We start from the raw sequence: 14,468 nt of genomic DNA on the forward strand, positions 1-14,468 counted from the left end.
TAGGAAAAGGGTTAAATTTTGTAATGGAAACCCCTCAAAGCTGTAGAAAGTATATTCATTTTACAAAGCTAGTCCTAGCATTGCTGAAAGGGAATATAAAATGGCACAGTCACACTAGAGAACATTTTGGCAACAAAATAAAGTCGACAATGCATATTTCCTGTGACTCAGCAATTTCACTTCTAGGAAATTATTCCAGTGAAACTCTGATACATGTGCCTAAGGAGAAGAGTTCAAGGGCATTCACTGTAGCACAGCTTATAACAGTAAATAATTATAAATAAGAGAAATATCCATCATCAGAAGAATAAATTCATTGTGGTTCATTTATTCAACAAAAAAGTACAAAACACTTAAAATGAATGAACTAGATCTGTTTGCGTTAAGATCTAGTTGATATAAACATCAAAAACATAATGTTGATTGAGAAAATCAGGTTGCAGATTAAAGTATATGATATCATTTGTCAACATTTCAAAATATACAAAATAACACCCAATAGTATCTTTTATAAGAGTGTATATTGTAATATGCATATAGCAATATGCCTATCTATATGTATCTATACATATAGTACAACTCTGAACAGACACACAGGAAGGATTCATGATAACTTCATCAGAGTCATGGCTTTGGAAAGACGGGGATGGAAGGAAAACAAAGGGAACTCACATGTATCTGAAATGCTTCATTTTTCTTAAAAAAAAAAAAAGATTCTGAAGCAAATATGGCAAAGTGTTAACACTCACTTTTTTGGTGGCTTGTATATGGCATTTATATATTATACTTTGGACTTTTCTGATTCTTTTTTAAATCAAAGAGAGAAAAATAAATGAAAAGAAAGCCTAGCCATTTACTTCTCTGTACTTCAATTTTTGCATGTGCTGTTAAAATAGAGAAGCCTATTATCTTACCCAAGGTTAAAAACTGTATCTGTGTTATCTTCCTGGGAAACTCTTGGTAATAGGTATCACTACATTATCAGCCACTGATTTCCTTCCTGATTGTTTTGTTGCTATTTTAAAACCACTGGTTTTGGTCTGTACTTTTTCTTTTATCCTGTATCAGTGGGAGTAGAAAGATAAGTAAGGGGGAGAGCTCATTCTTACCTTTTTAAGGAAATTTTTATAGTTTTCAACCCAATATTTACTGAAATGCCACACATGTGGTTGAGATAATGATCACATAAATTGTCGCTCATTATAAACCATGCATAGATTAACTGAAAACCACCATGTGAAAGGTATTTCATGCATTCCTGAAGATCAGGAAACTGCATTCTCTCCTATGATCTTATTTTCCTAGAACAAGAATCTATTTTAAATAAGAACAACATGAGTAAAAACTGCACCAGTGTTGTGTCCTAAAAACCCTGGTGTCAGTGGCTTGTCCACAACTTTGTCATTTATGAATGCTGCCAATTAACATTAACAATAATAATAATCACAGAAACAATGTAAGCCAGTGACTGACTTGGGCCCATTTTAACATAATAGCAAGAAAACCATCTTCTGAATGATAAGAATTTGTGTATATTGGTGGTTCTGAGCAATCTGTTTCTCTAAAGCAAGATTTGCAAACGGGTGGCCCTCCGGCTGAATTCACGTAATTGACCAATTTTGTTTTCTCTCCGGTGTTTTAAAATTTTGGAAATTTTATCTAATTTCTAATTTTTCTTGAGAAAAAAAAAATCAGAAGATGGGTCCCCAATCTCTGGCACTAATCCACGGAAACATCCAAGGCCCCTTCAAAGTGGCCTCTTTAGATTAGCCATGGGCTTTTCTCCTTCCTCATACTCCCTACTACTCCCTACCCTTAAGTGTTCCTTACTTCACTCATTTACTTAGCTGCTTGGCCTCATAAAGCATTTAAGTTGGTAATTCCAGCTGTAAAGGAATTATTGCTACCCCGTGAAAATCAGTCTGCTACTGCTGGGGGCACTTTCAAGAAAACCTGTTTGAACTGATAGCCTGGAAACACTGCAAACATTGATCACTTGGGTGCTGCCCAAAAGCCATCATCTGACCAAGATCCAAGTATCTGTGCTGTAGTTTTCCAGGGAGTGGGAGTGCAGAGAAGAGAGTTCATTTCTTTTTACCAGAAGAGGGTTTCAATAATCTTTTTAAGCAAGGGGTCCGTTTTAATTCAAAGAAGTCATAAATGTAATTACACTACAAAAACAGATAAAAGTTGCTGTGGTCTACTATAAGAACAGATAAAAAGCAAGCCCACCAGGAAGCACCCCACCAGCTCAGTGAACCCCACCTTTGCTGTCTGCCACAGTCACTGGGACATCACCAAGGGCCCACAGTGAAGCGGGGACCCTGTTTGAAAAATCACAGGCAGAGCACTTCCTGCACTAGATAGGCTTCAGTCAACAACTCTGCTAGACAGTTGAGTACCTTGGCTAAGTTTAGAGGCCAGGGAAATGAAATTTGGAAGAAATCTCAGAGATGGGCTGTTCTAACCTGATCAGTTTGCAGTCAGCCCTTGGTTCTCGTGTGAGTTCTGCATCCGCGTATTCAGCCAATCGCGGAGGGCGCACAGACACGAGGGCAGAGGGCCGAATGCACCATGCTGGCTTATACAGGGCAGTGGTCCCCAACCTTTCTGGCACCGGGACCAGTTTCTTAGAAGACAATTTTTCCACGGACCGGGGTAAGGGGTGGGGATGGTTTTGGGATGATTCAAGAGCATTATGTTTATCGTGCACTTTATTTCTATTATTATTACACTGTAATATATAATGAAATAATTGTACAACTCACCATAACTACTCAGTCACACGCAGAATCAGTGAGAGCCCTGAGCTTGTTTTCACTTGCCACTCACTGATAGAGTTTTGATGTGAGTCTGCAAGCAATTGATTTATTATGGTCTCGTGCAGTCAAACCTCTCTGCTAACGATATCTGTATTTGCAGCTGCTCCCCAGCGCCCAGCCTCAGCCTCAGCTCCACCTCAGATCATCAGGCATTAGATTCTCACAAGGAGCACGCAACCTAGAACCTTCACATGCGCAGTTCACAGTAGGGTTCGAGCTCCTATGAGAATCTAATGCCAACACTGATCTGACAGGAGGCGGAGCTCAGGCGGTAATGCGAGTGATGGGGAGCAGCTGTAAATACAGATGAAGCTTCGCTCGCTCACCCACCACTCGCCTCTTGCTGTGAGGCCCGGTTCCTAACAGGCCACAGACCAGTGCCGGTCCGTGGCCCAGGGGTTGGGGACCCCTGATATAGGGGACTTGAGCATCCACAGAATGGGGTATCCGTGGTGGGTCCTGGAACTGATCCCCTACAGATACCAAGGGACGACTATATACATAAGGAAAAGGGGTCTCCAAAAGTTAGTGACTTAGACAAACTGAGACTCTAGTCAATGGCAGAATGAGGCCTCCTCACACCTCATTTAATTCTACAGATATTCTAAAGAGAGCCATGGACCTTAAACAAAAGGAACTTGAATCATAACTTAAACATTAATCTGCTCCTCCCAGAACTGGGATCTCTGAATTTTGGCATGGAAAAAAGGAAAAAGAAAATGTCCAAAGGTTTTATTTGAAAGTATTAGCCAATTTTCAGAGAGTAGGGAGACATCTCAGGCTCCCTCTCCTACGATTCCACACCGCGGCATGTCCCCGTGCCTAGGCCCAAGCAGCAGCATTTGGTCATGTGCTGAAACACCAGTCCCCTTCAGTTTTCCCCCAAAATTTGAGGTGAGGGTGCATATTTTATGTCCAAACATCTACCACAAGGCCTAACACGTTGGCGGAACTCAAAACATGCTGAAGTGAACTGAATTGAATTCTCACAATAATTCTATAGCTTCTTAAAGATCTCAGATTTTATTCAAAGCTTGAGAAGAAACTGCCACTAAATGCAATTAAAACTTCATTCTAAGCACTAGCAACCAGGGCTTTTTAAAGAAAATATTACATCGTTTTTGAACCTAACTTCTTTCAATTCTATGACATGCGAAGGTGGTTTTCATATGATGATTAAAATGTAATAAACAATTACCATAGAAAAGGGTCAAGAAGAGTTCTTGGGGAGTTTTCCAGTTTAAACCTAAGAGCCCAGCACTGTTTTAAGTCCCTTCACAGCACGTGGAAGATCCAGGGAAGAACAGATACAAAGAGGGTTTCTCAGATCTCCTCCACCTATTCTCTACACACTACCTTTAGACGACCCCATCTTTCTGTAAAATTCAGAAAACAAGGGCTTCAATAATCAAGTGTATTAGTAATTTGAGAAACTGAATTGAAAACTATACTGTTTGGCAAGATGGATAAAAATGTTTTACTGTGAGATTCCTTTGTATCAGAAGATAGAGGTGCAATATTTTGTTATACAACTATTTACACAAAAGAATAATTCTTGACTGTTTGGACTGAAAAGTTAAAAAAACACAATACCTTTGTTGCTCAATAAAAGATTTTACTTTTAATAGTATGGTTGTTAGAGGAGACTTTCTAAAGTATTACCAATGAAAACATGCAATAGGAGCCACCCCAGTCAGGAGGAACTGGAGAGGGTAGAGGGCAGAGGTTAAGAGCACGCGTGTGGGTGTCAGCTCCATTGTGTGTGAGTCACAATCATAGCTTCACCTCGGATGGCCAAGTGACTTTGGGCAGTTACTTAACCTCTTGAGGAAGCTGAAACCTTCTTGGAAAAAAAGGATGTTAATGACAGTCCCAGTCAAAGGGCTGATATGAAAATCAAATGAGCTAGTATATGTAAAGGACTTAAATCAGCGCTGGGCACATGGTAAGAGTCCAGAAAGCATTAGCTATCCTTAGGCCATCACTATAATTAGATGGGAAATGTCAGCCTGGACTTCATCTACTAACCTGCTCGTGGACACTGACCACAAGATAATACATGTGGCATTTGCCAACTCATTATTGCTAAGATTACAAGACCGGAACATTACAAGCTCATTGAGGGCAGGAATGCATTTTAAATATTTTAAGATTTTAACCATCAGCACCTTACACAAAGCTTTGTACATAACAGGAAATCAACTTTTGTTCAAAGAGAGAGAAGGAAAAATTGGGAATAACATAAAGGGGGTGTAGGAATAAACCAGTCGTTCTAGTTTATGGTTTTGCCCCGCCAATGAGTCTATCCAAAAGTAAAACAAAATATAAAAAATGCTGGATGAATGTGAATACTATCTAGAAAACAGTAAGGAAGCATTTCATCAGTTCTACATTTTCCATTTCTTAAAGTTAACACAGTGTTACAAACATGTAATCCAAAAGACACAGACACCCACCACACCTTTAAGAGCATTCCTGGAGTATCTCTGTAACTAACAGGTTGTTACAAGCATTTTAATTAATTGTTGTTCCAGCCCTCTTACTGAACATCCCCTACCATGCAGGACTGCTTGACCTCTGAAGACACTGACATTTCTGGCCAGAGGAGGCTCCAACTCACAGTGTCTCATGTCTACATGAGCACTGAGCATGGTCAAGGTAGGTGAGCTGTCTGTGCAGTCAAATGTACCTGGAGGAGGAGCAGGGGACATTTGTGGATGGCAGCCTTGAGCATCAGATCAACAGGGAGCACTGTCAGCCATGGCTTCCGGGCACTGCTTCCCAATCTAGAGAGGAAGACAGCAAGAACCACACCACTGTGGTCTCCTAAAAGCTCTACTTGTAAACTTTCAACTCAAGTTAAGTCAAACCTTGAGAAGAGAGACCACAAAACAATACTTTAGAAATGAGTTAAGCAGGAATTCCCTGGCAGTCCAGTGGTTAGGACTCTGTGTTTTCACTGCCCAGGGTACGGGTCTGATCCCTGGTCAAGGAACTAAGATCCTGCAAGCTGTGTGGCTCCACCAGAAAAAATGAGTGAAGCATCTGCCTCCACTTTAACACAAAGAAAGAACAGCAGCTAATAACCAGGTCATACACATTTGAGCGGGATTTTAGTTTATAAAATACTTTCCCAAGCTTAATTGATCCTTACAACTGACCTAGAAGGTAGGCTGGAACATTTATTCCATTTTACAGATCAGAAACTTTGGGCTGAGAAAGGTGAAATGACTCGCCCACAGTCATATAGTGGGTCTGTGAGTATGACATGGATAAAACCCTCCTGAATCATGGGCCACCATGTGACTGTTGTTTTTATCACATCCCATTTGTCTTATCAGGGAGAACTAGCCGAGCTTTTTCATTAAAAGCACCTGAAACTCTTCAAAGGAAGGAATGAGGGCCATGAAAATGTCCATAATGATTAATAATGTCATTATCCAATTCCTATTTTCAGAGCAAAAGTCAATTTAGTGAGAATTACTTAACCTGTTAGTCAAATTTACACAAAGCAACCACGCAATGGACAAAGCCACCACTCCCCCACTCTGTAAAACCCACTCTCCTTCCACTGGCAATGTGTCATAATGACCAGGACCACCAAAAAAATGGCCAAAGCATAAGTCTGTGGATGAAGATGCATATTCTAAAATGAAAGTTTCTTCATTAAAGCAAATACTCGTTACTGTGGCCAGATTTATTTGTGTTCAGTTTTTCCACTTTTTTCTCAAATATATAATACTATACATGTTTTTTCATTTCAAAAATTTCTCCCTCTATTAGAATTAACTTATTTTGTTGTTATTTTTCATAAGAAAACTCTTCCCTCTCATTTTGGTTTGGAGTATTTTGGAATATCTGGAATGCCAAGGTTTTGAGTTGAGGTTTCAAAGGTCAAGAAATGAGTAATGGTTATATACACCGTTGCCGTATTTTCAGTAATGCTGATATAAAGCTGTATACTGTACTTTGTCAATTCACATTCATCAAGTTCCAGAAATATTAGAAAATCATTAGAGGATTATGTTGACTTTGCAGATAATACTAACACATAAGTCAAGACTGAAATATGGTAATCAGAAAAACAGTTGAAAAGTGTCAATAAACCGTAAAACACCGGTGGGGGTACCCGTGAAGCCTGCCTCAGAGAGCCAGGCGTGGGAAGAGATGAGGTGGGTGTCTTGGTCACACTGTGGGGTAGCAGCTGTTCGGCTGCAGGCTGGCAGAGGAGAGTGGGGGACTGAGGATTCCAGCATGGAGATCGGGAGCTCCCGAGAGCCTCTGAGCATTTGGTGAATCCCTTTATCTCCGAGGATGGCGGTGGTCACCCATACAAAGCCTGCCATCCATCAATCCAGATTCTTCTTCAGACATCCTCTGTCTGTTGATCAGAGGGGAGACTTTGGGGATCAGGCTTGCGTTATCAGGACTTTGTCTGTGATCCGAACAAGCCACTGAACCTTTAACTTTTCACTTGGCAGAAGCATATATGCTGGAAAAGTCCTGACAGTTCATTCATTTTGCTCCATCCTGGAGCCCGCTGATGTCTGACTGGGGAGACCCACCCTCTTTGATGTTGTCCTCTTTTGAGAGTGCCCTGCTGTGAAAAAAGTTTTATCCATCCAAATTAAAGAGAAATATTTCTGCGTCCAGCTGTTAGCTGTGACACGTTTGCCATTTTTCAGGGCACTGGCTTGGTGCCATCCGCAGGCTCGGCTGCAAACCTATCTTTTCCCCTCTCCTCTGTCACAGCAGTAATACCCACAGTGCACAACTGTCTCCAGTATCCATACGACACTTACACTGAAAAGGAAAATACCGCTAATCCTATATTGCTAAGAACAGCCTTGGAAATATTTTCATGCAGCAATTTATCTTTCATTTCTTTCCTTTTTTTCTTTTTTTTTGTATCAGCACTAATGTTTTTCACAAACTGTAAAATCTTTGATGTAAGCCACCCATTTAAAGGCTGCTTTTACTCTTTTTTAAAAAAATCCAGTTTTAATTAAAGTAAGCAGCAAGAAGTCCTGACCAAATGAAATGAATTTGAATCCTGTGAAAACTTGTTTCCTATGTACTGGGTCCACACTTAAAAATGGACATTTGCTCAGTGGAGAGAGCTCTGTGTAAATGAAGAAAAATTCTCATGAAAGCTTGAATAAACATTCAATTCTAAGCAATCAAGAAAGCCTGTATCTTCTCATATTTGTTAAATGCCACTGGGGCTTATAAAGACTGCTGCCATGAACTGTATGTATTATAAGCAAAGGGCAGCTCACAGTATTACCACGTTTTTCTGTATCTACTGAGATGAACGAGCGAAACACCACAGCTTCCAGCTACCCTCCCATTCTGGCCCTTCTTGATCTTCTCTCTCATTTTCACTTTTGCTGAGGTGCAAAGGGATCCGTGGAACCAGATCTCAGCACTGAGCATCAGAGAATCCTGCCTTATGACTAATCTCAGACTCTGACTAGTGAACACGCACAGCTACTCTCCATCCTTTCTCAAATCAGTAAGAGGTGGGTTTTGAAAAAAATAAACAACAACGTGCTCCTTGTGAGAAAGCATCAATTTTGGAAAATTAAACCACAGGGAAATTTGAATGAACATACTCCTACAGTTGGAAAAACAAAGCCTTAGTTTTCTACCAAATAGGAAAGGGGACCATTATTTTGTTAAAATAATCCTAGAAATATTACCAGTGTGAACTGCTGGGATTTCCACATTATCTATGATAGTGTACCAAATAGTTCTACACTTGAAAGCCACAAAAGAACACAGTAAAGTGAGTGCATTGTGGTAAGCCCTTGAATTCTCCATATGGTTCATGCACTGTATCTTATGGGGTATTATTTAACCCTTACTGTAGTGGAAATTACTGGTTTATAAATTCCACGGGGTATGATACTATACAGACCTTTAGACCTTGATGAAAATGATAAGTGATTTTATACTTCAGCATGGTAGCTATGATTTCCAAGAAGCAGCCTGGACCAAAGCCTAGGTGCAAACTGCTATGTTAGTGATAACATTAAAAAACTTACAAGGTACTAAGTGGGGAATGTTTGCAAAGACAAGGTCCCTAAAAAATCAGAGCGAGGCTACTTCCATGTATGTGTAGACACACACACACCATGCCCTAGAGGTCACCCTCCTTTTTTTAGTAAGAACTTTCTGAAGACACAGAACGTTTGTTCCAATGAAATCATGGTTTCCTATGGTTTTACTTCTTTTCAAAGTAGCCTACAGCTTTATTTCTTCACTGCAATGTGTCACTCTCTAAATTATTATGTTTTCTCAAGTCTACGACATTCTTTTCCTAACCACACCAATAAAGTGTGATTGTCAGACACGCTTTATTAAGGGGAAGGTGACCATCTGTCAAGCGTAGAAAACGTATTTTCAGATCTTAAATAATTTAGGAGACATTCCTTACGTCAAGTTGGGACAGTACCAAGCGTGCCCTCAATTCCCAATTTACACCATCATGCCCTGGATCACAGGAGAATGGAAGGAACAAAATAAATCCTAGACTCAGGGTGCTCAAGAAAGTGAGAGTGTGGAGGCTAAAGCAGGCCTAAACCAGGTGGTCTCAAGGGAGAGCCCCCTGAGCTTGCTGTCCTCCCAAGATAACTGCTTACAGGCAAAACCGAGTGAAATTCTAAGTTTGTCCTGGAGCAAGAAACATGGGAGAGGGATGAAATTTGGCTTCTCAGAACCATTCTTCTTGAAGGAAGGTTTGCACAGTTGTGCAGAGGACTGAATGAACACATTGGCTTGCCATAGATCTCCTCCCCATCAAGATCCAGGAGATGAGGCAGCAAGGACAGAAGGTCATGGCATTAATGGTGAGCCTTGAATGGAGACTTCTGACTTCCCAGACAGCATTCTTTCAACAAACATTTAGAAAGCAGCTACTACATGCCAGCCACCGTGCTTAGTGCAGGGCATTAAAAACTTAAGACCCAGTCCCTACCCTCAAGCAATTAACAGTTCAATAGGAGAGATACACACTTAAACAAATCAGAAGACATTTATTCTGGCATGACGATCTGTAGATTTTCCCATCCAGTCTTTGAACATTTGTCTAGAATGGGGTTCCTAGGTGTAGGAAGGGTAATCCATTACAATTCTGTAAAAAGGACATCAGGACTTAAAGAGTTAAAGCTAGCTATTTAAACAAATTGTAGACTGTGAAGGCAGCATTAAACAAACATTTAATTAAAATCTGCCAGACTATAACCTCAATGAGGACAAAGATAAAATGTCTTGTTTGCTATAGTTTCCCTAACGGTTAACAGAGAGCTCAGCATACTGTAGTGCTTGGTGTTCAATAAATGTCTGTTGGTTAGTTGGTTTAGTGGGTGGATGGGTGGATGGGTGGATGGGTGGATGGGTGGATGAGTAGATGGGTGGATGGGAGGGTGGATGGGTGGATGGGAGAGTGGATGGGTGGATGGGTGGATGGGTGGGTGGATGGGTGGATGGGTGGATGGGTGGGTGGGTGGGTGGGTGGATGGGAGGGTGGGTGGGTGGGTGGGTGGATGAGAAGGTGGATGGGTGGATGAGAAGGTGGATGGGTGGATGAGAAGGTGGATGGGTGGGTGGATGGGTGGGTGGGTGGATGGGAGGGTGGATGGGTGGATGGGTGGGTGGGTGGGTGGATGGGTGGATGGGAGGGTGGGTGGGTGGATGGGAGGGAGGGTGGGTGGGTGGGTGGATGGGTGAGTGGATGGGAAGGTGGGTGGGTGGATGGGAGGGCGGATGGGTAGGTGGGTGGATTGATGGGTGGGTGGATGGGTGGCTGGGTACATAGATGAATGAATAGAGAGTCAGAAGGATACAGGTGATAGGATAAGGTGCCTTCTAGGTACCCAAGCACTAAAGGCTGGACCATGTCTCTCTGCCCTTTGGGCAGGCCAACACATCTAAGGCAGAAATGAATATCCAACTGGGAAAATTTTAAGGAATGCAACATTGCCGAAAAAGTGTACTTTTCCTTACTAATTAAAATTAACAGTACTTATATTATTTTTCCCCTAGTTCTTTCTTTTTTAAATCTCAGTTTTACTGAAGTATAACTGACAAATAAAATTGTAAGACATTTAAAGTGTACATGGTGGTAATTTGATATACACTGTAAAAGGATTTCCTCCCCTTCTAGTTACTTAACACATCCATCACTTCACAGCCTTATCTTTTATTTCTTTTTGGTAAGAACATTTAAGTTCCTTTAAAAATGTTCAGTTGCCTCTGCAGAGCAGAGGTCACTGCAAAGCAGCTGGATGGAGACTTCAGTCAACGGCAAGGCCAGAGCCTGGCACATACCTGCCTCTCTGCAGTTGTCCCCTCTCGTGCCGCTCACCCCACCCCCCAAATCTGCCCCCTGCTGTGGGTCACTGTTACTATCCCTAGTCTTCTCTTTAGGTGGCTCATTTTCTACCTTCCATCATCCTTTCAGCCTCTCTTCTGGGCCCAGTGCTTGCCCTCATTAGGCTCCCAGTAACTGAGACTTACATCCAGTTTTGAGTGTAGGTCAACATGCTGCTCCTGGAAAGAATATTTGCATTTAGAGCTTTATCTTCAAGTGAGGCTTGAAAGGGGGTCTGCCTTTTGAAAGGAATTTGAAGTACCATAATAGGGGCTGAAGTCATCCTAGGGAGGACAAATGACCATCCCTGGGACCCTTCTATTGCACAGATAGATGGTCCATTTTGGTCCTCAGTAGAGATACAGGGTTAGGCCGTTGACTGTGCTGCTACAGCTCCAGGTCAAGGGCACAGGTAGCTTCAGAAGTGTGGGGGGCCTGGAGGAGAGGGTCAGGGACTCTGGGCAACCCCAGCTCCTCCTGCAGAAGCGTTTTCTGCAGATCCTCTCCAGGGTGTGCCGGCAGTGCCACTCAGCCTCACTTACATAAAGAGCCTCAAATTTAGACCTTTGAAGTCATTTCCAAATGAGGTTATACATACAATCAGGAGACAGACTGACAGGATTAAAAGAAGGCAGCCTTTGCAAACTCTGAACTTGGGTCCTTTGACCAGACCACACTGCCTGAAGTAAACCATAAATTAACATTTTTATAAATCCTGTAATTAACTTATGAATAGCACAATTATACGTTTCTGGTATTAAAAGCATTAAGCTGTTAAAGATAAACATTTAAAGTATACCACTGTTTTTGTAACCCTGTTTCGGCATTTTTTCATTTTTCCATATATCAAGGACCTCAAAAAATGGAAGTTGCCCAGGTCTCTAAACAGCCCTGGTTAGGGCTTGTTAATAAAGTTCCTTTTACACAGTCAGGCCAGAGGGCTGGCCAGTGTGTAGCCGACATGATATTCTCCCACAGAGAGACAGTCCTGTGTTCCTGGATCCGCAGTCAAGTCCTCAAGGCATGATTCCCCAGAAATCCAACCAAGAAAAGTAGTAAACCTGAACGTCTGAGGCACAAGGTTTGCAACTCTCTGGCTAGCGGAGGTGTGACTAATGTCAACACCCAAAGAAAACTAACACCTAGTTATCACATTGTTAGAACATGCATGCTTCCTAACTTTTAGACAAGACTCAGGATTCCTTTCTTTCCACAGGAAGCATCTGTGGGATGAAAGTAAAGAATGGAAAGAGATCTCTCACACCGGGATCCATAGTGAGGTTTCAGGTAAGACTACAAATACCTTGAATCTCAAGAAAATGACATACGTGCATATGGGTAATCTTCTGGGAAGAAGTTCTGTAGAGTTAGTGGATTCTCAAAGGGGGTGTGTTTACACACACACATGAAACTACTGCCAGGTTCTACACATTCAGACAGGAGAAAGTACTGAATGAAGAAATGGAAATGAAACTATCTGTGGATGAGTTAGAATCCTTGAAGTGTTTTATGTACTTTTGGTGAGGTTCTCTTTAAGGACTGATAAGCTTCTTTGGGCCTCTGAACTGTCTGATCTCATTCTCATTTCCTCTTCTCTGAAGCTAGGGACCCTAAGCTTTCCGTGATCCCTTTACTGGATCATTTTGTGTTTGATTACAATTGTGTTTTTTTGTACTGGTTTTGCCTAAAACTCTGACCACATTTTCATGACCATTAGAAAAGTAAACTGGAATAGTAAACCTTTGGTTGGTTTATTTCATAAGACATATTTTTAGCTTAGAGATCATGTGAGTGGGCCAGATTACACTGGATGGCTCAGTGTTTCAGCTCGGTGGACATTAAGCATTCTGGATTTAGTGAGTCAATGGTTATTAATACTCCAAAGCATTCCCTTTCAGCTTTGATCAAACCCTTTGATGCCACCATTTTTTCCTACTAAAAAGAAAGTATATAGTCACACTAAATCAGCCCACCCAATAGAACCGCTTGCTTTATAAATTGTAAAGTTTTTCTAAATTAAGGCATTATTTACCTTCTTCGGCCTTATGCCTTTATATTTCCTAATTAATTCATTGGTAGATGAGCTACAAAATAGGAATCCTGGCTTCTAATTCTGACTTGGCCAGTAGTAACTTTGTGATGTAGATAAGTCACTTAACCTGACTTTTCAAGTCCTCCAATGTGAAGTATGGATGTTAAATTAGATGACTTTCAGGATCCTCCAGCTCAACTTCCATGATCCTATGAATTGATGACTGTGTAAATATGTCTTAAATATAAGTACTTGGTTTCTGGAACTCGGAAGGATAAAAGCTATAACAACCATTTCGAGTACATATAAAAATATTTTGATGTCCAGTAAGGTGGGGGGGTAGAATAACAACCTTAAGTCCCATACCTTTTCATTATATCTGTGCCAATTTAATTATAATTCATACCTTCCAAGCTGTAGAGTATACCTAAGTCAAAAATAAACTCTTCAACAGTTATATATTTTTAAATTCCATGTAATTGAAAGTGAATTCAATTATGCAAATATGTAATGGATACATTCAGATTTCAGTGAAAAGTAGACACAATCATGGAATAGAATCAGACAGCCTGAGTCTGAATCATAGATTCAGCAATTAGGAGCTGTGTCATCTTGGGCAAAACACTTATCTCATTTGTAAGATGAGGAAGATGTTAGTGCAACTTCCAAAGGGTTTTGTTAGGCTGAAATGAGATGATCCATATAAGTGCCTGACACATAGTAAGTGCTCAATAAATAGCACCAATTGTCATTGGTTTTTACTGGTGGGTTTGAGTTTTCCTTTCCAAAACAAATTTCCCTTTACTTCAGTATTTCTGAAAAACTAAGTACAGAAGAAAATGACAGAATTTTCATTCCTTGGGTGTTGTGTGTTCAATGGAATTGGGCAGAATAGGAATCAAATCTCAGCTGTGTGACTTTGAGTTGTGGGTGACTTTGAGCAAATTGCTTAATATTTCCAAGTTCATTTTTTCATGTGTAAAAAGAGAATAATAGGCTGTGCTAGGATTGAGAAAAATAAGGCACACAACAAAGGCTGAGAATAGTGGCAGACACACAGCTACAAAAAAGAATTACTAGAAAAATTAAAAATTTTTCTGTAGTTCAGTGGCCCCATTATCTTAAATACTAAGAGAGCCAAATAATAACAAATTCTGAAAAAAACTCTATACAATTATTTTTAATTAAAAACATAAATGCCACGGTACTCAATGTTTAAAATATTAACTGAGGCACATTC

The 14,468-nt window shown here is 40.8% G+C and overlaps 1 protein-coding gene across 1 annotated transcript in view; it reads right to left on the bottom strand.

Moving 5' to 3' along the window:
* PRDM6 (PR/SET domain 6) overlaps nucleotides 1–14,468 on the bottom strand; it is a 99,707-nt gene that overhangs the window by 35,744 nt on the left and 49,495 nt on the right. The gene's annotated exons all lie outside the window — the stretch shown is intronic.

The sequence above is a fragment of the Phocoena sinus genome, chromosome 3 (assembly GCF_008692025.1).
Source record: "Phocoena sinus isolate mPhoSin1 chromosome 3, mPhoSin1.pri, whole genome shotgun sequence".
Taxonomy (NCBI): domain Eukaryota; kingdom Metazoa; phylum Chordata; class Mammalia; order Artiodactyla; family Phocoenidae; genus Phocoena; species Phocoena sinus.